Below are 22,891 nucleotides of genomic sequence, written 5' to 3'. Positions count from 1 at the left end.
GTGCTATTTCCATATGGGGAAATACATGCTGGGCGCAAAACATGGTTACCACTTTTGATTTAACCACTTTGTTCTTTTCACATCCCCGGTAGCCTAATCTGTGTTCTGTTCTCAGTTTTCTTGTGCTCAGGACCCATCACACACTACATGCCGGAACCTTTGTTCTGTATCCAGGCCGGGGAGAGGCCCCTGGACACCAGTGTGAGGGTGTGTGTGTGTGATGTGGGGGAAACATCTGGTCATGCTGGGCAGGGAGAGCGGGTGTTGAGGGTGTAAAGCCGTCCGGGGTCCTTATAGTGAGGAGGCCGGGAGTACCAACAGAGCAGGCTTTACCTACAGACTGTTAAATAGGCTTTTCAGTTATTTACTGACAAGGTAAGTTCTTCTGGAATAGGATCCTATGTTCAGAGCAACTGAACTCTTAAAGAAGAAAACAGCTTGCATAGTGCCTTAGTCTGTTACCTTTGCTATAACATAACACAGACTGGATGACTTATAAATAATAGACACTTCTCACAGTTCTGGAAGCCGAACGTCTGAGATTAGAGTGCCATGATTGGGTGAGGGCGCTCTTCTGGGTGGTAGACTTCTCTAGGGTCCTCAAGAGAGTGAGGGAGGGACTATAGGGGAAGGGACTAAGCATCTCTCCGGGGTCTCATTCACAATCTCATTCACAAGGCCTCCACCTTCATGACCTAATCGCTTCCCAAAGGCCCCACCTCCTAACACCATCACTTTGGACATTAGTTTTCAACATATAAATTTTGGGAGGACACAAGCATTCAACCTTTGCTTTGCCCTTTGCTTTGCTTCTTAAATGCCCCTCTGTCCTTCAGCTGTAGAACAACCAGCCATCCTGGTTTGCCCAGGACAGAAGGGGTTCCAAAAACAGTTTTAAAACTAAGACTGTCTCAGGGCACCTGGGTGGCTCAATGGGTTAAAGCCTCTGCCTTCAGCTCAGGTCATGATCCCAGGGTCCTGGGATCGAGCCCGGAGTCAGGCTCTCTGCTCCACGGGGAGCCTGCTTCCTCCTCTCTCTCTCCCTCTCTCTCTGCCTGCCTCTCTGCCTGCTTGTGATTTCTCTCTGTCCAAAAAAAACACAAACCTAAGACAGTCTTGGAAAAGCAGAGCTATGAAAACAAATAAACAAACAAAAACACCTGTGGTTTTAGGACTTTCAGGATTCTGAAATCATGGAAAATTTAAGCATGTACCTACAAACTGCTTTAATAAAGCACTCTACTGCATCTTGCCAAAAGGGAGACCACTCCTAGGTGTCGCAGGAAGAAAGAATTGAAATCACCTGTTCCTTAAGTAATTATCCCATGATTCAATTGTAAGCAAAAGTTAGGCTCAGCACAATAATCACCTATTTATTCTGAAATATGTTTCTAATTATTCTCTAATATAAATTATTTAATGTTATTGATGTATAACACATAGAGGAAACTGTACAATCAAAAGACTCAAATCAATGGATTATCATGAAGTTAAGACACCATGTAATCACCACCCAAATAAATCGTTTTTAGTGGGGAAGAACCCACATCCAATTACAGAAGAATATTCTTTTTGTTCTCTAAGACATCAATTCTCTACATCTGGAAACTGTATGTTCTTTGAGCTACTGAAACTGATGCCCATTATTAGTTACCAGAATGCCAGGTAGAACAAAAGAAAAATAATCCAACTCTTAGCAATCCTTATGAATTATAAATGGTTTTCCAATGATGGAAATTTTTACATAATTAGCATTTAACATTTAAGTGTTTCTGATTGAATGTTTTTTTATAAAAATGGATGTATTTATGACAGTGTACATGTTTCCTTTCTTTTGGAAACTACTGCTATGGGTTTACTTGGCTACATCAGCTGTTCTTGATTCCAGTTTGCATAGTTTAAAGATAAATGTAGTTGAAAGGCCCTACATTATGAGTGATGCAGCTTTTTAAATGTTGCCAAAATGATGGTAAGAGCTGCACAGTACAATTCTTATTTTTTAGATGATTACTTTTTTAATAGCTAAAAAACTGAGACCATCTAACTGATGTATACAGCAGACTAAGGGGAGCCCTGGAGGGCCTGTGTGGGCACAAACCAATTAAGTTGAGCACTCAGTGAAATTGCTTTCTTGGCCAGGATGGAGAATGATTGATCACAAGTCAAATCGTACACATGTCAGGCTGAAAGAGTTTACAGGTAAATTTGGCCCAAGGCCATTGCCACTTCATTTCTCGGGCTGAAACACTTCAAGTGGTTAAGTGAGTGGGGGGAAAGCCACTTAATTCTTTGTACAGCGAGACCCTCCAGCTGGGTCTTGCGTTGGTTTTCCCTTAAGGTACAGAGGTAAGAAAGACCAACTTCTGGTGTTCATATGCACAACTGAGGTTGGGAAGTCTGCCTGATCAAGTGGTTCTCAACCCCACTGGACTTGAGAAATTGCTGGGGAGTTCGAAACAACGAAAAAGACCCAGATATTCAGGACACACCCAAGATCAAACACTCCAAATTTTAGGGATGTAGAGCTCAGGCATCAAAGCCGTTTAATCGGGTAATTCTACTGGCAGCTGTGGTTGACAGCGCTGGGCAGATTCGAATGGGTAAAAGCCTTTTCCCTTTGAAAGAAGGGTCCTGAGACCAAACTTGTAGAAGGGACTGTCCCCGCAGCCTGGGGGAATTTCAGCTCGCAGGTCTGGAGGTCAGCGGCAAGGGATGGCGCTCAGGTGCCGCAGCACCGCTTAGTGATAGACATTCTCGCGCACGTCTCCTTGGAGTCACCCTGCATGAGCCAGACATTGAGGCTCAAACCCATGAACCGGGAGAGAACGGGATCACCAACCTCCCGATCCTTCTAGGAACCGACATTTGCGCGCGCCAAGACCGAGAACCAAAAGCATTCGGGTAGGATGAGCTCAGCGGAGGTACAGGACCTGACCTAAGCAGGACCCTGAGGCGCATGCGCAGTCGTGAAGGTGTCGCTTCCGGCCTTCGGAGGCGGGGCCTGGGTTCCGCTGGGGGACGGGACCCAGGCCGCGACCCCGACCCCGATCCAGGCCGCGACCCCAGCCCCGACCCCGACCCCGACCCAGGTCGCGACCCCCCTGTGGGCCCACCGCTATGGCCCGGCGAGTGCTCCTGACGGGGCCCCCAAGTAACCCCGCCCAGGTGTTCGCTTCCGGGGGACCGCGGGGGTAGGCACGGGGGGCGCGCGGGGTGGGGGCGACCCGTGCTCTCGGGGAGGCGCGGCGGGCTGCAGGGCTCTGGCTGCGGCCGCTGAAGCTCCCGACCGAAATTACAGGCTCATGAGCGGAAGCCTGCGTGCCGCTTCCCTGAAAGCGCGATTTTCAGTACGGAAGATCGGATTAGAAACGAGGCGGGCGCTGGTTAAGAAGAAAGTTGCGGTTGGGTGGCGGGCGGCCTTCTCCGTGACGGTGTGGGAGAGCGGGCCGCGGCGGCAGGGTCGCCCCGTGGCACCCAACTTGCGGTGGGCGCCAGCGGTGTTTCAGGCCGCCTGCCGCGCCGGCACTGACAGGACAAGGCCCGTCTCTGTCGGTATCGCCGGTGCGCGCTGCAGGTGCTCGGGTCCGGACCCCACTCAGGGAGGGAAGCGCCGGTGTTCCGCTGAAGGGTAGTGAAACCCAAGAGGAGACCTGCCCCCTCCCAGGCTCCTGCAGGGGCGAGGCTGCAGGGTGAGAAGCCCGTCTCAGATCCTGTGTCCGTGCCAGGCCCTCCTGATGCCAGTCTTTGGCAAAGCCCTCAACCCTGCGGGGCTGCGAGTGGATGGCATTGTGTTCCTGCAGAGGAGCCTGGAGGAGGAGGTCATTCCGGGCCTGGAATTGTCTTTCACGTGATTTTAATGGTTACGTTTTGCCTTAAGCAGGAAAGGCCACACTTAATAATATCATAGACTTTGGAATTTTATTGTTACAAGCGGAGGGGAAGCCGTGAGGAGTGCGGTGGTGGTTGGAGGAATGGCTGACATCCAAAGGACTCCCTGACCTGGCACAGGACTGTCTTTCGACTTATTTGTCGGTCCTTTATTTGAAACTGGGAATGGCATTTGCTCAGCAGGCTGGCCCCAAGACACCTACGTGTTTCATAACAAAAGTGATCTGTTACTGTGTTAGCACCTGCCCTGGGTCCTGCAAGTGACTGGGGACAGAGGTTGGCCAGGTCAACGTTGGCTCTTCCTGTTTCCTTTTTTTATAAAAGCCTCGTGTGCACACAGTTGAAAGACTCAAGTAATTCCACAGTATAGCTCTCCTGAGCCTGTGTTAAAACCTGGTCACCCTCTCCATCTTCCTAGTGCAGTTATTTTGTAATCTTTATTAGCCCAGTACATGTAAAAGCTAATCCCAGAAAAGCCATGTGGAGAGTAATCTGTAGTTTTCTTTTCCTTTTATGTACAACTTTTTTCCCCCTTTGGAGTTACTGTCAGGTTTTTTTTGTTTGTTTGTTTGTTTTTTAAGATTTTTATTTATTTATTTATTTGACAGACAGATCACAAGTAGGCAGAGAGGCAGGCAGAGAGAGAGAGAGAGAGAGGAAGCAGGCTCCCTGCTGAGCAGAGAGCCTGATGTGGGGCTCAATCCCAGGACCCTAGGATCATGACCTGAGGCAGAGGCTTTAACGCACTGAGCCACCCAGGTGCCCCACTGTCAGGCTTTTTAAAATAGTTTCTATCACCAGCTCCCTCTCAGCCTCTGCCTGCTGTCTAAATCGAATCTGTACACTCAGATCATTAGATAATGTATGTTCTCAAAGTGGCCTCTTTTCTCTATGTTGTCAGTGCCCCACCAGTGTATCCTTAGCACTTAGCATTCTTTCCCAACTTCCAGCTGTCCAACTTGTGACCAATCTTGGAGGACTTTCTCTGGTCACTAGATTCTGCTATACCAGTGCACAGAGCAGGCCTGAAGGGCCAGGGAATTCCTGTCCCCTAGGAGCAGCCTCGAACCCATGACAGATGGAAGTTGGTGGCTGAACTCCCTACTTCCTCCATCCTCGGGAGAACTGAGTCCTGCATTTAAACTGCAGTATCCCCCAGTGGGATTAGCTACCCACATGGGTAACTTGCTTGATAATGCAGTTACTTCCCTTAGGGTCATGGGGTCACTTTCCAAATTAAACTTCCTGCAGTTGAATCTTTATCTCACGGTCACTCTTCTGAGAGAACTAGAGCAAAAAGGGTTCTAGAGCTGTCCAACCTGCTCGTCTTGCCTGTGTGGTGTGTGGAACTGTCATTTTGGGGTTTCCTTCAGCATCGGTTACCTCTTAGTGTAGACAGTGCGAGGGTAGCGGCTGAATGGATGGAGATGAAAAATTAACTGAAAGAAGATTCTAGAGCTTAGGAGGAAGGGTCTTGAGCCAGTGCCTCCTCTTACTTCCCCGTGTCCTAGCCAATATGCAGGACATGCAGAGCCTTTTTTATTACAGCTGCTCTGGTTACCACCTTCAAAATGCAGTAACTTTCTTTCGGTTTTTGTTTTTGTTTTTGTTTTTGTTTTTGTTTTTTTTTACATTTAGAGTAAAATCCACTCTAAGACCAAAAAAAAAAAAAAAAGAAAGAAAAAGTTTGACAGAAGAATGTGAAAATCACATGGAATTGCTATGTACAGAAATAAGTGCTGTGACCCTTTCCAATTCCTTCTCGACATTTCCTTGTGTAGATACATATACTTTACTTTTTTTTTAAGCTTAATGGATTACCACTGTATATGCCTGCTGTGTCTTAACCTGCTCTTTCTCCATCTGCCCACATATTGTGGTCTACTTTCTGTGCTGATACACATAGGTTAAACAATATCTCTTTAATGGCTGCTTGGCTTTCCTGTGTGTTTTATGCATGTAGTACCATAATTTAACACTCCCTTACTGATCAGCATATAGATTGCTTTCTGTATCTTGCCATTACAGTGAATACTGACATAAATACCCTTTCAAATATCTTTGTGCTGTGGTCAAATGTTTGTGGAGGGAATTCACAACGATACAATTGCTGTGTGCTGTGGAAGACATATTGAAGCTGCCGTTCAGAAAAGTACGAGCTTACTTACCCACCAGTGCCACTGGCCGGCATTAACCAGGTTCTTCAGGGACTTTCCAAAGGCAGCAGTTACTGGGGGATGGAGCTGGGATGAAAAACCTACACCATTCTCTTCCAACCCCAGGGAGCATGTGGCTGGGTTACTGTTCATGTTCCAGAAGGTCAGCCACCATTGTCTGCTGGTTTGAAGTTGAGAAGAGAGATTTATTAAAGAACAGATCATCATTTATCTCAAGGAAGCTTAAAAGGGTCCTTGAGGAACCCTGATGACTGTGTTGGCAGACGTAGAAATAACATGATTTACAACTTTGTGGTGTCTCAAAATAGTCTCTTGCAGACTTGCCAGAGGTTTCCCCTTTATCTGTGTTGGGTCATCATGATGCCATTGCCTTCAGTGTGGATGGAACAAGGCTCATGGAAACGAAGCCATGGGGACACTCCAAGGTTCCTGTTAACATGCATGATCCTTACTAGTTGTGTAAGCCTGGATAAGTTACCTAGCCTCTCTGGGCCTCATCTATAATCCAGGAACAAGAATGGTGACTGCCTGAGAGGGGGAGTTGTGAGGATTTAACCAAGGAAATGCTTGTGGAGTGCGCTAGAACAGTGCCCGGCTCCTCAAGTCTGGGTTACTTTATCAGCTCGCACCTGTTGGTGCTTGTGAACACATAGCAAGAGCCGGTCAGAGTAGTTAACAGGCCAGGTGGATGAGGGGGTGAAGGTGCAGAAGCTGTAATTTGGGGAAGGTTGGGGGGCAGGCCAGGGGAATGCTTAGGGTCGCTGGCGGAGGTCATAGATGGGGTTGCCAACCTGCTAGGATTGCTCTTGTGAGAAAGTTTAAAACTGCTGTTTCTTGTGGTGTTTGTGGTATTTAAGAGACACTTTTTTGGGAGACAGAGTAATTTAAGTCCATGAAGGAGTGTAGGGATCTTCCCACAATTAAATATAGGCCCAGGGCCTCCTGGGTGGCTCAGTGGGTTAAGCCTCTGCCTTCGGCAGAGGTCATGATCTCAGGGTCCAGGGATTGAGCTTGGCATCTGGCTCTCTGCTCAGCGGGGAGCCTGCTTCCCTTCCTCTCTCTCTACCTGCCTCTCTGCCTACTTGTGATCTCTCTCTGTCAAATAAATAAATAAAATCTTAAAAAAAAATAAATATAATAAAATCTTTCAATATAAATAAGTATAGGTCCAGAGTGTTCCAAAGGTTGAAATCCCAACTTAAGGTGCCCAGCATTTGACCCAAGTATGACCATGTTTACCTCCTCGTGAATGAGTGTGGCCACCCATGGAGGCAAGTAAACCTAGTTCTAGAAGCTTGTCTCAGAGGATGCAAATTTTGCCTGTCACCACAGAGCTACTTAGTTGGTCCTGGTATCATATATGTGACAAAATTAACAGTGTCTCGGAGGAATTTTAAAATCAGACTTTAAGATCCCATTCATATTTTTATTATGCTTGAAATTAAAAAGTTTTAACACTCTGGAACAATCAGAATTGAAGTGCAGTTAATACTCCTAAAACTCAGGTGCAGCCCGTTTCACTCCCCGCCAGGAAGGCTCTTGGAGTTGGTGAGTGCTGTGTGTCCTCTGGCCAAGGAGTGGTTCCTAATGCGCTATTGTTTTTTTTTTGTTTGTTTTTTTGTTTGTTTGTTTGTTTGTTTTTTAGGAGTTGGAAAAACAGTGCAGATCCAGAAAGCCAGTGAGGTGTTAAAATCTTCCCGAGTGCCTGTGGTTGGATTTTACACAGAAGAAGTCAGTCAGGGAGGGAGAAGAACAGGATTCGATGTTGTCACGTTATCTGGTCTGCGGGGAGTTTTGTCCAGAATTGGGTACTGATATTTCCGTTCTGTAGTGTTTTATTCCCCCTGGGTACAAGATTAAGCCAAATGATACCTTCTATCTTGAAGAATCTGGGGCCTTTACAGATTTCTCAGAGAAAGAAAACAGAGATTGAAACCATCACATGAAAAACAAAGTATAAAAATAGCATATTTCACTTAAAACTCATTCCGCCAAGTAATAAGTGTTTAGCATTTTGTAATTCATAGTCCTGTTTCCTGTGAGCTGCTTTTCTGTGGCGCAGCCCCCCTGCAGCTTCAGGATTGGCCTCCAAGGTCCCTGCCAGGCCTGGTGGTGGCGGTGGTAGTACGCACTCCAGTTGCTAGCCCTGATGTCAGGCATCAGGTTACATGGCATCAGGTTAGCTTAGTGTACCTGGGTGATTTTTAAAGGTGATTTAACCTACGTGGAGGGCCAGAGGCCCACTGGAGTAGCTACAAACCAGAAATCAGTACGGGGGTCTTTCAGCAGAGAACCCTCTCTTTTCATTCAGGTCAGAGCCTCCACCTGGAAAACGTGAATGCCGGCTGGAGAGTACATGGTGGATATGACTTCCTTCGAGCACTTGGCACTCCAGTCTTGAGGAATGTAAGTATGTGATTTCTGCCTCTTGAGCCCATCTCTTCTTAGTGCATTGGGGGAATTGCTTGCCCTGGGAACAGATTGGTTTCACTCCAAAGGAGTGGCCAGTTTTGCATTTGACAATTGGAAGGTTTTCAAGTGATTGAGCCTTATAAAGGATGTATGCACCATAATTTGATGTCACTCTGAACTACACAGAAATTCCTTGTTACACATATTCAGCTCATGAAAATAATTTTATTCTGGGAGGGCTCTGATGCTCAGCTACGAAGACTCCAAAAGTTAAATCTTTCCTCTGCCTTCCTCTCTTTTATATTTTACCCTGTTTTCACAGCACAACAAATAAACATTTAGGAAGGCAAATGTCATTATATAAATATAATGGTAAGCACCTCACATATTACAGATATTCCTCAACTGACTGTGGGTTTACCTCCTGATAAAGCCATCGTAAGTGGAAAGTCTGGTAAGTGGAAAACACATGTAATACACCTAACCTACACACCATTACCCCTCAGCCCAGCTGACCTTCAGCGTGCTCAGAACACTGTACGATTGGGCAAGATCATCTCACACAAAGTGTATTTGATAATAAAGTGTTGAGGATCTTATGCAGTGTACTGAACGCTGTACTGAAAGGGAAACACGTAATGGTTGTGTGGGTGCAGAATGGTTATTAATGTATTGGTTGTTTACTTCCATGATCTCATGGCTGCCTCAGACCTGGGACTCCAGCTCCTGCCAGCGTTGTGAGAGATCATCCTGCATGCTGCACCTAGTCCAGGAAAAGGTCAAAATTAAAAATCTGACCTATGATTTCTATAGAATCTGTATTGCTTTCGCACCGTCGTAAAATTGAAAAATCATCAGTTGAACCATTGTAAGGCACAGACCATCTGTGATATATCGTATATCACTGTATTACCTGCTGTTGTTGTTTTTTTAACAGCTTATTGAGGTATAATTCACATACTGTACACCTCACCCATTTGAAATACACAGTTTAACTTTTTCTAGTATATTCACAGGAATGTGCAATCATTTGTCACAAGCTAATTTTAGAACATCTCCATCCTTGCAGAAGGAAGCCCCATACATACTTCATTCTTCTGTCCCTCCCCACACTTGGCAACCACTACTCTACCTTCTTTGCCTGTCAATTTGCCCATTCTGAGCATTTCCTGAAAAGGGAATCATATAAAATGGGGTCTTTTGTAACTAGCTTATTTCACTTGGCACAGTGTTTTCAAGGTTTATCCACACTTCAGTACGTATCATTCTTTTTCATGGTTGAATAATATTCCTTTGACTGGATACAACACATTTTGTTGATCAGCGGATCAGCTGATGGACATTTGTATTGTTTCTACTTTTTGGTTATTGTAAGTAATACTGCTCTGAACATTTCTGTGCAAGTTTTTGGGAAGATGTCTGTTTTCATTTCTCTTGGGTTACACCTAGGAGTAGAGATGCTAGGTCATAATGGGAATTCTGCATAGATCTTTTTGAGGAATCACCAGACTGTTTTCTAGACCAGCTGCATATTTCCACCAGCAGTGGATGAGGATTCCAGTTTCTTCACATCTTTGCCAGCACCAGTTACGGTCTTTCTATTTTCATCCATTCTAGGAGGTGTGAAGCATTATATGAATTTGATTTTGATTTCCCTGATGACTAGTGATGCTGAGTGTCTCTTCATGTCCTTATTGGGCGTCTGTATATCTTCTCTGGAGAAATGTTTATTCATTTGCTTTGCCCATTTTTAAATTGGCTTAGTTGTGTTTTTATTACTGGGTTATGAGATGTCTTCATAAGATCTGGATACCAGTCTGTAATTAGATACATGATTTGCCAGTATATTCTTCTGTTCTGTAGATGTGGTCACTTTCTTCATGGTATCCCTGAAGTTTGAACATTTTTGAGAAATCCAGCTTATCTGTTTTTCTTTTGTTGTTTGTGCTTTTTGGTATTGTATCAGAGAAGACTTTGCTGACCTAATTTCATAAAGATCAACTCCTGTGTGTTTTTCTAGGAGTTTTACGGTTTCACTGTTACATATAGGTCTATAGCCTAAAATAATTTTTGTGTGTGCTGTTAGATATGAATCCAAATTCTTACTTTCACAGATAAGTATCCAGTTCTTTCAATACCATTTGTTGAAGACTCTTCTCTTTCCATATAATTTCCTTGGGACTGCTCTTGAAGTCATTTGAACATAAAATACAAGGATAATTTGGATTCTGAATTCTGTTCCATTTATCCTTATGTCAGTTCCATCTGTTCTTAGGTCAGTACCTCACTGTCTTTATTACCAAAATTAGGATTTTGATAGGGACTATATTAGGGAATATTGCCAGTATTAAGTTTTTTGCAGAATATTGCAGTAGGAAGTCTTTTGATCCATGAATACAAGATGTCTCTCCATGTACCTAGGTCGTCATCATATTTTTTTTAAAGATTTATTTACTTAAGAAAGTGAATGTCCACGTGTGAGTACAGAGGAAGAGGGAGAGAATCCAAGTGGACTCCCTGCTGAGTTCAGAGTAAGATGTGGGCTCAGTCTCAGGACCCTGAGATCATGTCCTGAGCGGAAATCAAGAGTTGGACACTTAAATGACTAAGCCACCAAGGCGCTCCTACCTAGATCTTCTTTAATTCTTTTTTTTTTCTTTTTAAGATTTATTTATTTTAGAGGGAGAGCACACACAAGTGGAAGGGGCAAAGGGAGAGGAAGAGAAACTGAGAGTCGGAGGTGCCCCTTCTTTAAATTTTTTTCAACAATATTATTTTGTAGTTTCTAGTCTCTACATTTTACAATTTAAAAAAAAATTATACCTTAGCATTTTATACTTTTTGACACTATTGTAAATGGAATTGTTTCCTTTATTTGACTTTGGAATTTATCATTATGAATGTATGGAAACACAAGTGGTTTTTATTTGAAGATCTTGTATCCTGTAACCTTGCTAAATTTGTTTATTTGTTCTAAGAGTTTTTCAGTGAATTCTTTAGGGTTTTCTGTGTACAAAATTGTATCATCTAAAAATGGATATAGTTTTACTTTCTTTCTTTAGACTTTGGATCCCGTTTACTTCATTTTCTTGCCTAATTTCCTCGGTTAGAACTTTTAATTCAGTGTTGAATAGAAATGGTAAGAGTGGACGTCGTCATCTTGTTCCTTATTGTAGGGAGAAAGCATTCAGTCTTCTACCAAAAAGTATGACATTGACTGTGAGTTTACGATAACCATTACCAGGTTGAGGAAGTTCCTTTTGTTCCTAGTTTGTTGAGTGTTTTACAATGAGGAGGTGTTGGAATTCGTGAAATCCTTTTCCTGCATCTATAGCGGTGATTATGTGATTGTTATCTTTCATCATATTAATGTAGTATATTATGTTAATTGATTTTTGGATGTTAAACCAACCTTGGTTCTTGGACTAAATCCCTCTTGGTCATGGTGTATGATTATTTTTATATATTGATGGATTCAAAAGGATCATATGCAGATCCTTTTATGTATGTATTGCTGGATTTTGTAAAAATAAATAAAAAATTGTTTGCAAGTATTTTGTTGAAGATTTCCACATCTGTATTCCTAAGGGACATAGTCTGTAGCTTGCTTGTGTTATATTTGTCTGATTTTGGTAGCAGGGTAATATTGGTCTCAGAATAAGTTGGGAAGTGCCGCATCCTCTTTTGATTTTTGGAAGTTTGTGACATATTGGCATTTATTTTTTCTTTGTCTTTGTTTTTCTTTGTTTGATTTACCAGTGAAGCCCTGTGGCCTGGGCTTTTCTTCACAAGAAGCTTTTTAGTTATGAATTTAATTTCTTTGCTTGTATAGGTCTGCTAATTTTTTTGTTGTTGTTGTGACACTTGTGGTAACCTCTCTCTTTTTTAAAAAAAAAGATTTTATTTATTTATTTGACAGAGGTCACAAGTAGGCAGAGAGGCAGGCAAAGAGAGAGAGAGGAGGAAGCAGGCTTCCTGCTGAATAGAGAGCCCATTGCGGGACTCAATCCCAGGATGCTGAGATCATGACTTGAGCCGAAGGCAGTGGCTTAACCCATTGAGCCACCCAGGTGCCCTGGTAACCTCTCTTTTAGTAATTTGTCTGTTTTATTTATCTCATCTGTTGGCATACAGTTCTTCATATATTCCCCTATAATCCTTCTTATTGTGGAGGTCAGTGGTGTTTTCCCTTCTTTTATGTCTTATCTTAATCATTTAAGTTCTCCCCCCTGCCTTTTTTTAAGCCAGAAGAAGGGAGAGGAAAATAGGAAAAAGTTTGTCAATTTAGTCAATCTTTTCAAAAAACCAACTTTTGCATTTAGATTATAAATATATAATTTTTTATGTTCATTCATCAAATATTTATCAGATCCTAGATATGTAGTTGTAAACAAAACAGACATGTTTTCTCCTCTCTCGAGACCCTCGGTCAAGGGGGAGATGTAGATATTAAGCAAGTAAGTGTATGTCATAAGCGCTGTGAAGGAGACCACTGGGGTGCTGTGAGAGGTGTGGAAAGCTGACTTTAGATCAGATGGCTGGGAAGGAGCTCTGGGGAGGTGGTGTGTAGCTGAAATGGGAGGATGAGAGGGCACCTTCACTTCAGAGAGTCAGTACTGGGTGTGTGTGTGTGTTGGGGGGAGTGGGGGTGGATTCTGTGGACAACATTATAGATGAGGGGAACAGATAAACTGTGGCCCCAGGGTCCTGGGGCAGAACATGAGGAAGAAGGTGTGGCTTGTAGGGTGGGTGGGGCACGTGGTCACGGTCTCCTGGACTGTATTAAGTACTCTGAGTGCCTTTAATCTGTGATAGATGTACTACTTGGATTAATTTTTGTAGAAATCCATTGGTGACAACCTATCTCACAAGACAGGTCTAAACCTTCCAGAGAATCTGTTCCACCAGTAGGAAGGTCCAGGGTTTTTCTCATGGCCTGGTGGGCCCGATGCAGTCTGGCCCGCTAACTTCTGGCCGCCTGTCACCATTCCCCAGTCTTGCTAGCTCAGATGCATTCCCCACAACATTGCAGAGCTGGTGCCGTACCAGCCGTTGGCTCACAGCCCTGGCGGTTTTCTTTGGTGGGTGTACTGTTATCTTTGCCTCTCTGTTCTTCTTTGACATTCGGGGCTGAGCAGAATGGTGTTGTTGAGGGCTTTGGTAGCTGCCCAGGTGTGCTGGAAATTTAACCACAGCCCGGGGAGGGCGGTTGCTGACTTCAGAGGGCAGGCAGGGTCTTGCGTTCTGTTCTTTGCGGGCTGCTGCTTGCCAGAGCCCACCTCCTCCTTTGCTTCCTCCCGGTTGCCTGCTACTCCCACCTCTTGCCTCTTAGAATGTTCCCTCCATCCCGTGCTGGGTCTGTTGTGGCCATTGTTTTGGTGTGAGCAGTCAGAGCACATGATGTTTTTCTCTCTGTTTTTTTCCCATCAAATGCTTAACTTTCTACTTAACTGTTCAAAGGGCAGGTGAAATACTTTAAATGAAACTCCAGGTGAAGACTCTGGCTTTGGGCCCTGGATCAATACAAAGAATTTATTTTTACTCACTTGGCTCAGAACAGACGGAATCCTGGGGGAGCAGTGCGTACATACATGCATGCTGTCTGTCTGCGAAATTATGCAAGAAGTCATACATTGACTAGAATAGAGCTTAACTCTCTTTTTAATTAAAAGATAGAGGAAAGCAGAACTTCCCCCAATTTCTTATACTTTGGATACCAAACCCAGACACACCCATATTTTAGGAAGAGTTCCCAGGCCATAGGTTCTTACATAGTCCAGGTCACAGACTTTTTTTTTTTTTTTCCCTGAAGAACAAATCTTTCTCCCATCTCTTACTGGAATGAAGAGAAGTAAAGGAATTAGTGTTTTGCCTTTAGAAAGAAAAAATGGTGAAGTAGCTACACAACGAAAACAGAGGAATATGAAGAGACAGTTGTTATTACTGACAAGTAAACAGAAAGCTCCAGCAACCACATCTAGGCAGAGGAGAACCTTGGTGCAGGTAGCATGTTAGGGTCTCATGCCCAGGATGTCTGAAAACGCTCTCTAACTTTAAGTTCAGAAATATATATTAAGTGCCTCCTATGTGTAAGGTATTTCACCATGGATGAAAAACACTGTGAGTCATAAGATGGAAGGGAGCTAATCCTTGGGTCAAACAGGGCCAGCAGGGGTGTGGGCCTGTGGTGAGCTAGGTCAGAGCCCACGGGACTGGAGCCCAGAAGGGGCTGGAGGCCAAGGCAGGGCTAGAGGAGAAGTTGCAGTAAGGTTCTTAGAAAGTCCTTTCATAGGGTTGACTGCAGTGGACTTTTTTCATTCTACTGGTGATGACTTCCCTTATTTGACAATGTTTTTATTGTTTTTCTGAGTATGGACACTCTCTACTCAAGGTAGTGAATTTGTAAAAAATATGAATAAAAATGGAGGACAAAGGGAGATGGAGAGGAGAAGGAAGTTGAGGGAAATTGGAAGGGGAGGTGAACCATGAGAGACTATGAACTCTGAAAAACAGTCTGAGGGTTTTGAAGTGGCAGGGGTGTGGGAGGTTGGAGTACCAGGTGGTGGGTATTATAAAGGGCATGGATTGCATGGAGCACTGGGTGTGCTGAAAAAATAATGAATATTCTTATGCTAAAAAAATAAAAAATTAAAAGAAAAACAAAAAAAATGAATAAAAACAAAGAAGAAAATAGGAAAAAACTCATAATCTTATCACTGGGTTAACCACTGTTAGTGTGTTTGTTCCCTCTTTCTGCTTTGATTCCCTCATTCCAAAATGGGGACAAATACTGCATCTGGTTTTATAGGTTTGGCTTTTCCTGTTAATATGATCCAGTGACATGGGAATGGCCTACTAGGGGATGATCATCACAACTGTGATAATGTAGTGATTGCACAGTGTTTCCTGGCATGGGTTTTAAACTCAGACTCAGTGGTGGGTGTTTATCACCATCACAAGGACCCTCATAGCGAACCCCCTTTGCACAGCCAGCCTTTCTCCCCAGTGGTGGAGCTTTCCTGGGGGATGATCTGAGAGTGAGTTCCTAGGTGAAGAGCTGACCTGGGTTATCGCTGGGTGCTGTTGAGGTGCTTCTGTGACTAGTCTGCCAGGTGAGGGCATGTTCCTCTCCCTGCACTGTGGCCAGCAGGATCCCTATACCCTATACCCGTCTTCTATAGGGAAACGGGCTTCTTCGCTTTGACTCCTGCTTTTAAGTTGCTAATGAGGTTAAATGTTTTTTAGCTTGAGTATTTTTTGATCTAATTATTTCTGTTTATCCCTTTTCCCATTTTTTCCCCTTTTGGCTTAAAAAGATCTTTTATAAGACAAGTGACCTTTTTGTATTTATTGATTGCACTTTTCTCAATTTGTCCCTTTGGTGATTTCTGTCCGTCCGTCCTTCCTTCCTTCCTTCCAAACTTCCTTCTATCCTTCTTTCCTCTTAACATTGACGCAGTCTCTGTATTCCACGTTAACACAGAATTTCATTCTTCTTCTATAGTACTGTAGTACCTTTTTTTCCCCTTTTAACATGTTTTTAATCCATCTGGATTTATTTTGACTATAATATACAATGAGACTATGAGTTGATTTCTTTCCAAATACTTAGCAAGTTTGCCAAAGGCATTTGTTAAATAACCCATTTCTCATTGGTTTGTTATGCTTTATTAATTATAAGAAATATGTGGATGTATAATGTTCTAGGGTTGTCTGTTCTCACCCATTTGAATCTCATGTCAGTACCATGCCATGTTAATTGCCATGTTATCTTCTTTTTTTTTTTTTTAAGATTTTATTTATTTATTTGACAGACAGAGATTACAAGTAAGCAGAGAGAGAGGAGGAAGCAGGCTCCCTGCTGAGCAGAGAGCCTGATGTGGGGCTCGATCCCAGGATGCTGGGATCATGACCTGAGCCGAAGGCAGAGGCTTTAACCCACTGAGCCACCCAGGCGCCCCGCCATGTTATCTTCTATTTTAAAAGTTGTCTTACCCATTCTTGTTTGTTTTTCCACACTGTAGTGGTATTGGGGGTAACAGTGCTAGGGGTAGGGACAGTAGTGCAGGTTGTCAACAGCGATCCAGTGCGAACTGTGCTATGCACAGGCACACTTAGTCCTCAGAGTGATTGTAGCACTCTCTTCCTGGTTTATAGAGGAGGAAACTGAGCTATAGACTAGAGGTTAAATTGCCCAAAGGCCCACAGCCTATAAGTGGCAGAGCTGGCATGAACTGTAGAATCAAGACTCTATTATCCACCACAGAAGTCTTACTTGGAGGGATTGGAACCATATAAAATTACAGTTATTTAGATTCAAGGAGCATCTTAATTTTTCAGCTCATAGTCTTCATAGCCAAAACCCCGATTATCTCTGCTTGCTTGCTTGCTTGCTTTCTTTCTTTCTTTCTTTCTTTTTTTAAATTATTTTTTTGGCAGGGTTATTTATAGGTCTCTTCTACTTTCTGATTCTCCTGTAATTAGGATTATTTTTCCAGTTTTTTAGTGACCAGGGCTGGCAGGGTAACACTGTCCTTTTTCCTAATGGTCTTTTTGACTGCTTTATTAGAATTTGTTGCAGTATGGGATTAAACGTTTTGTTGGCACCCCACCTCATGTATCTCCTACTTACACAGAAAGATAACAATAGATTATAATTTTTTAAGAACAAAAAGTGTCTACTCCAAGCTGTTTTTTCTAGACTCACCCATGTCATTTTTAATTAAGATCCATGAAAAGAATAGGCAGCTGGAACCAGGACGTCTGATGAAAATCAACACAGTAGTACCTCATTTTGATCAAAAGAAGGCTTTTGGTGTATATTTGTTTTCAAGAGCAGGATCTGCATTTGATTCTGAAATGAGATTCTGCTTCAGATCTTTGAAACTTCATTTGAAGGTGAGAGGATTCCTGGCTGGGGAAAGTTCATCTGTTACCACTTGACCTGGAATTGCTATTTCATATTTCGGGCCACTAGGCTTGAGAGAGAATTTGGAAAAATCAATTTCTAGTCAGGATCCATTCTTGAAAGGTTGACAGGAGCCCAAGCATTGCTTTTGAGTTTCCTTCATCGTTAGCAAATGTGACATTTTTTTTTTCTTTGTTCCTCCTCACTTCCTATTTCTGGACCTCACGATCATATATATGCACTGAAAGATCGGCCAGGGAAACAAAAAGCTGTCTGGTGCAAACATAAGAATTAATTTAGAGATTGTCAGTGGAAACATTTCTGCAGTGAATCAGAAGAGAAAAATGAATGGAGAGTTCCATGTAGGGTTGAAGCTGCCCGTTATCATGTAGGATTTCTGGGTCTGCAACCTTGTCAGGAGCTTCCAGGTGAAATGCAAAACCAGCCCCCGCTTTGTTGGGAGGGCGGAGGGAGACCAGAAAGAGGCAGGCCACTCCAGGCTGGGAGGTGGCAGTTGTACTAAGCAGCAGGAACTTACGTGTTGGATACAGCAAGATGAATGGGGCCACCTCCTGCCCACCAAATCTTAAGTCTGTATGGAGAGAGGTCTTAACTGTTTTTTTTTTTTTAAGATTTCTTTATTTATTTGACAGACAGAGATCACAAGTAGTCAGAGAAGCAGGCAGAGAGAGAGGAGGAAGCAGGCTCCCTGCCAAGCAGAGAGCCTGATGCGGGGCTTGATCCCAGGACCCTGGGATCACGACCTGAGCTGAAGGCAGAGGCTTTAACCCACTGAGCCACCCAGGTGCCCTGCCTTAACTGGTTTTAGTCACATAGGCCATGTCATTGTTCTCAGCACCAGGTCATTATCGCGAGGCTGTGTCCTGAGAGCAGTCTCTGGGGATTAGAAAGGCAAGTGGAACCCACACGCCAAGGGGTTGGGATGGGCAGTGAGAAACCTCTGATTGCCGGGGTCCAGCTCATGGAGCAGCTGGTGGTCTGTCTTTTCGGTGACATTCCCCAGGAGTCCCCCTCATTGCCCTGGCAGGTCTGATGCTCTGTTACTTCTCCCTGCTGGCCTGTGGTTCTGTGATTTAGAGGCTGAGCTGGCCTCTGCCTTGGGTTCTTTACCTTCCTGCCATTCTCACAGCCCACTCCCCGGAGGCCTCGTGGAGGCATGTGCTCTGTGAGTGGGGCTGGGGTAGAATCTGTGTCATCTGCTCCTTCCTCCCCGTTACGCTTCTGCTCTGTCCCATTTCCAACATGTGCCATGGGCTGCCTCTCCCCGGACATGGCAGTCCAGGACCTGCTCCTTCGGAAGCAAGCTCACACGTTCGTGATGAGCTGGTGGTTTTTTCAAACCTTACACCAAGAAAATGTGTATGGGTTGTTCTTTTTTTGTATTGATTCTAGTTTTTTGAACTTTATTTGGATACACTTTGACTCTTAGAGAAAACAGGAATAAGAATAATGCCAGACCACCCATATACGTGTTACCCAGAATCATCTGTTTTTCCTGTTTGCCCTGTTGTTTGTCTATCCTCTCTCTCTGTGCGTGCATGTGTGTGTCTGTTCGTAACAACATACCAGTTTAAAGAGGGAGCCATTTGAGTATATTGCAGTCACTGGGGTTTTATTCAGTATATTTTTCAGTATATTTATATATATACTGAATGTTTATATTCAGTTATTTATAAACATAAGTGTATATATTAAACATATGTATTTATATAAAATAAAAGTATATTGTAAGTAAAATATATTCAGTGTATTTATATATAAAGTTCAGTATATTTTTCCAAAGAATAATCATATGCTCTTATGTAATTGGTACAGTTCTGAACCTCAGTACATTTTTACACCAAGAAAATACTATTGGGGGCACTTGGGTGGCTTAGTCAGTTAAGCATCTGCCTTTGGCTCAGGTCATGATCCCAAGGTCCTGGGCTTGAGTCCCATGGCTGGGTCCCTGCTCAGTGGGGAGTCTGCTTCTCCCTCTGACGCAGCTCTCTCAAATAAATAAATACAATCTTAAAAAAATAAAAAAGAAATACTAATAATCTTCCATTCCCAGGCCTGTTTTGTCAGTTGACTGGACGATGTCCCTTGTAGCAGGTTCAGGGTCAAGTGTTGGGTGTAGCTGCCATATCTCCACAGACTTCTTCAATCTGGAACATTTCCTTAGCCATCCTTTGTCCTTTGTGACCTTGACATCTTTGAGAAATACAGTTCTACTCTAATGGAACTTTCCTTTTGAAAACTTTTCTGCTTGTTTGCGGTAACTTCAGTCAGAATGCTACATAAGCCGTGACACATGTTTCTTGGGCATCTCATCCAGAGGCACTCTGTTTGCTGATGTTTGTTTTGATTACCTGAGCGAAGAATTGTCGTGTCCCCACTGTGCATTTACTCTTCTTTCCTTTGAAATTCATAAGCAATGAGTGGGGAGACACTTTACGACCATGGACATCTTTGTCATGAAAATTCTCCTGGTTCTCCTTCTTTTTTAGCATTCTTAGATTATTTGGAAGTAATACTTTTCATGGAGGCTTTATCTGGAAAGCCAGTATAACTACTGCCTTTTGGAATACTTCCTGGAACAGGGTGAGTAGTAGCTAAGAGTAGGATGGCTGTGCATCGGAAAGGCAAACTACAAGAGCCATAATGGTTGATTTTTCCTCATCAGAGCTGTGCCTGCTTATTTGTCTCCAGCCTCCTTGTTAGTTAGACAAGAAGTCATCACTGTTTTCCTGTAGCTAAAACATTCAACCTTCTCTCTTCTGAGCAGTATGTAATAAAAGGATATCAGACCTCAAAAATAACTTGAATGAAAAGTTTAGGGGTACCTGAGTGGCTCAGTGGGTTAAAGCCTCTGCCTTTCGCTCAGGCCATGCTCTCAAGGTCCTAGGATTGAGCCCGGCATCAGGCTGTTCACTTGGTGGGGAGCCTGCTTCTCTCTCTCTCTCTGCCTGCCTCTCTGCATACTTGTGATCCCTGTCAAATAAATAAGAAAATCTTCAAAAAAAAAAAGTTTAAATACTGAGTGAGATTTTTACTCAGTAAGAGGAATTATTATAAGCGCAGCTACTGTTAACACCGCTAGCTGATAAGGAAGTGGCAGGAGTGAGCACCCCTGGAGGTGCCTGGTCCTGTCTCGCTGTGTGTAAAGGAGGGAGGCCTGCTCCTGTGGTGGGGTTGGGTGGGGGGAAGTCACATCTGCCTACTAAAGCAGGCCATACTCTGTCCTGGATAAAATGATGTCGATGACATGAATTGTTCTGCTACCCCAACTATGTCATCCTTTTTGAGAAATTAAAATAATGTGGTTCCTCCAGAAACAGATGAGGGTATTTGTGGCTCTGCCTCCATAGCCCCTAGAAACTGAAGTGCTCCTGCTTCTCATTGGAGAGAAAAGTCCTTACAGGACTTACTGTCCTGTAATGAATTCCTTCATTTCTTTCTTTAAGCATCTTGGATCCTTTCCTTCCCTTTCTTTCCTTCCTTGGCTTGACAATGTGCAGGCGGTATCGCATGTGGGGATGGAAGGGAGCTCTGGCATCAGGTGATCTTGGCTTTGACTCTGAGCTCTCACTTGGGAGCTCAGTGACTTTGTCTGAATCCATTGTGCTCCTCCGTAAACCAGGCAGATAGCTGTGGGGTGGAGTTATTAGGACTGAAAGCAACACTGTTAGTAAAGCGTGTGTGTCCCGGGCGGCTAGGGGGTGCAGATAGGGACAGGTGTACTTATCTCTCTTGAGAAGGTGAGCAAAGTGATGGGTAGGAGTACCTTAGGAGGAGCCTCACATTAGCAGTTTGCCACAAAGCCCCCCGGGGGCCAGAGCAAGCCGTAGGTCTGTCACAGAGACCCACAAGCTCAGATGTCCAGGCTGGTCCCAAGGTGCTGGGATCTCAAGGGGTAGTGGGTTCTCCATGCACAGGGCTGACTTTCAGCCAGCAGATGCTGTTTCAGTCCTGGGATAGTTCTCGTAGCTTGCAAGATAGCATCGGTGCCATCTGGTGCTCTATGATCAGGTGCTCACGTGGGTGAGCCCCAGGGAGGCCAGTTAGGACATTCGGGCAGAGCCTCAGCCCTGGTCTGCTGGGCCCTGGGGTAGGAATCTCTGGCATTTGGGTGGGCACAGCTCCTGCCCAGAGCACGCCCAAGGGGAGAAGGGCTGGGCTGCAGGGTGCGGGAGGCCATCTAGACAACTCACCCTGGCTACCAACTGGTGCCTTCATCCCTGGGGACACGAGATCCACATGCCACCAAACTGCTAAGGGGATCTGAAACTTGAGGTTTGAAATAAGCACACAGAGAGGTCTAATTGGAGCCCTTCACTTTTACTTCCTAACTTCAGACGGTTGAGCAGTTGTGGGCTTGACGGTGGCCGCTGTTCCCACCACATGCTTTCCTGGCCTCCCAGAACCGGTGCGTTTGCGGGGAAGGGCCCTAGTTCTGCTGCCAGACTTCTGGCAGATGCTCCCCAGTTCTTCCCCATGACTTTTGATACCTGTTGTCCTAGATAGGCCAGCTCAGAAGCTGGTCCATGTGTGTGATACTTAAAAAAAAAAAAAAAAAAAAAAACTAAGACTACCAGAAATATTTATTAAGTAAATAATTCACAATAAGGCAAAAGCCACTTTAAATAGCTTTTCCTTGGATCAGTATTTTGGTTAAATGAAATTGCCTCCATTCAGTATTTCGTTAAATGAATTGACCACTTTGGTTAAATGAAATTACCTTTTCTTTCGTGTTCTTAAAAGTACATGTGAAGATTAAACAAAAACAAAATCACAGTTTTCAGGTCTCTGGCATAATTGGTACACAGATAATTTGTTGTTGCGCTAAATCGATTTAATCTTTTCAGAAAGCAAACTAGCTGAGTATAAGCAAAGCTATAAAATTATTCATAGCTTCCCTTACCCCTGGCTGGTCAGTTTTAAGACCATATCCTGAAGAAATCTCTTCTCCCTCAGAACAAACAGAAGAGGTAAAATCTGCTTTGCCCCAAGTGTTTCTCCCTTTCCGAGACTGTGATAGTGGATGGATAGTCCTGTGACCTGAAGGCCTGGCTGAGGAGTGGTGCGTGATTCGTGCCCTCCCGTTGCCTCATGGTACCCTGCAGAGAGAGGTGGTGCTGTGGAGAAGGGCCACACCCCAGATGTGCACATAGTGATGTTCGCCTGCGGCCCAAGGCAGCTCGAGGTGCTGCACGAGCACCTTACTCCATCCCTTCAATACAGGCTCTCCAGGGTCTCCTTCTGACTTCCCCGCAACCAGCACCCGGGAGTACTGTGGGGCTTCCTGACCGTTTTCAAACCTGGGCCCTGGAGCTGTCAGGTTGCGTCTTTATGAACTGAGAATTTGGAACAATGTAAACATGGTATGTGCTCACTGGCTTGTTTTTTGTTTGCCTGTACAGTTGCTTGACATTCTATAAAAACAATTTTGAATATGATAGTGGTCCGTTTTTATTTCTTTTTTAAGATTTAATTTAACTTTTCT

General features: G+C 43.9%; 1 long non-coding RNA gene across 1 annotated transcript in view; it reads left to right on the top strand.

Annotated features, from left to right (window-relative positions):
* The first annotated feature begins 2,948 nt into the window (after positions 1-2,948).
* The window catches only part of LOC309859742, a 324,520-nt gene continuing 304,577 nt past the window's right edge, over positions 2,949-22,891 (top strand). The window contains exons 1-3 of the long non-coding RNA XR_014308868.1: positions 2,949-3,191; positions 8,377-8,471; positions 8,872-8,931. This is a non-coding gene — a long non-coding RNA (uncharacterized lncRNA). The remainder of the gene's footprint in view (positions 3,192-8,376; positions 8,472-8,871; positions 8,932-22,891) is intronic.

This window comes from Mustela nivalis (genome assembly GCF_964662115.1).
Source record: "Mustela nivalis genome assembly, chromosome: 2".
Lineage (NCBI taxonomy): Eukaryota > Metazoa > Chordata > Mammalia > Carnivora > Mustelidae > Mustela > Mustela nivalis.
The sequence above is the reverse complement of the archived record's forward strand: the minus strand, read 5'-3'. Positions and strand labels throughout refer to the sequence as shown.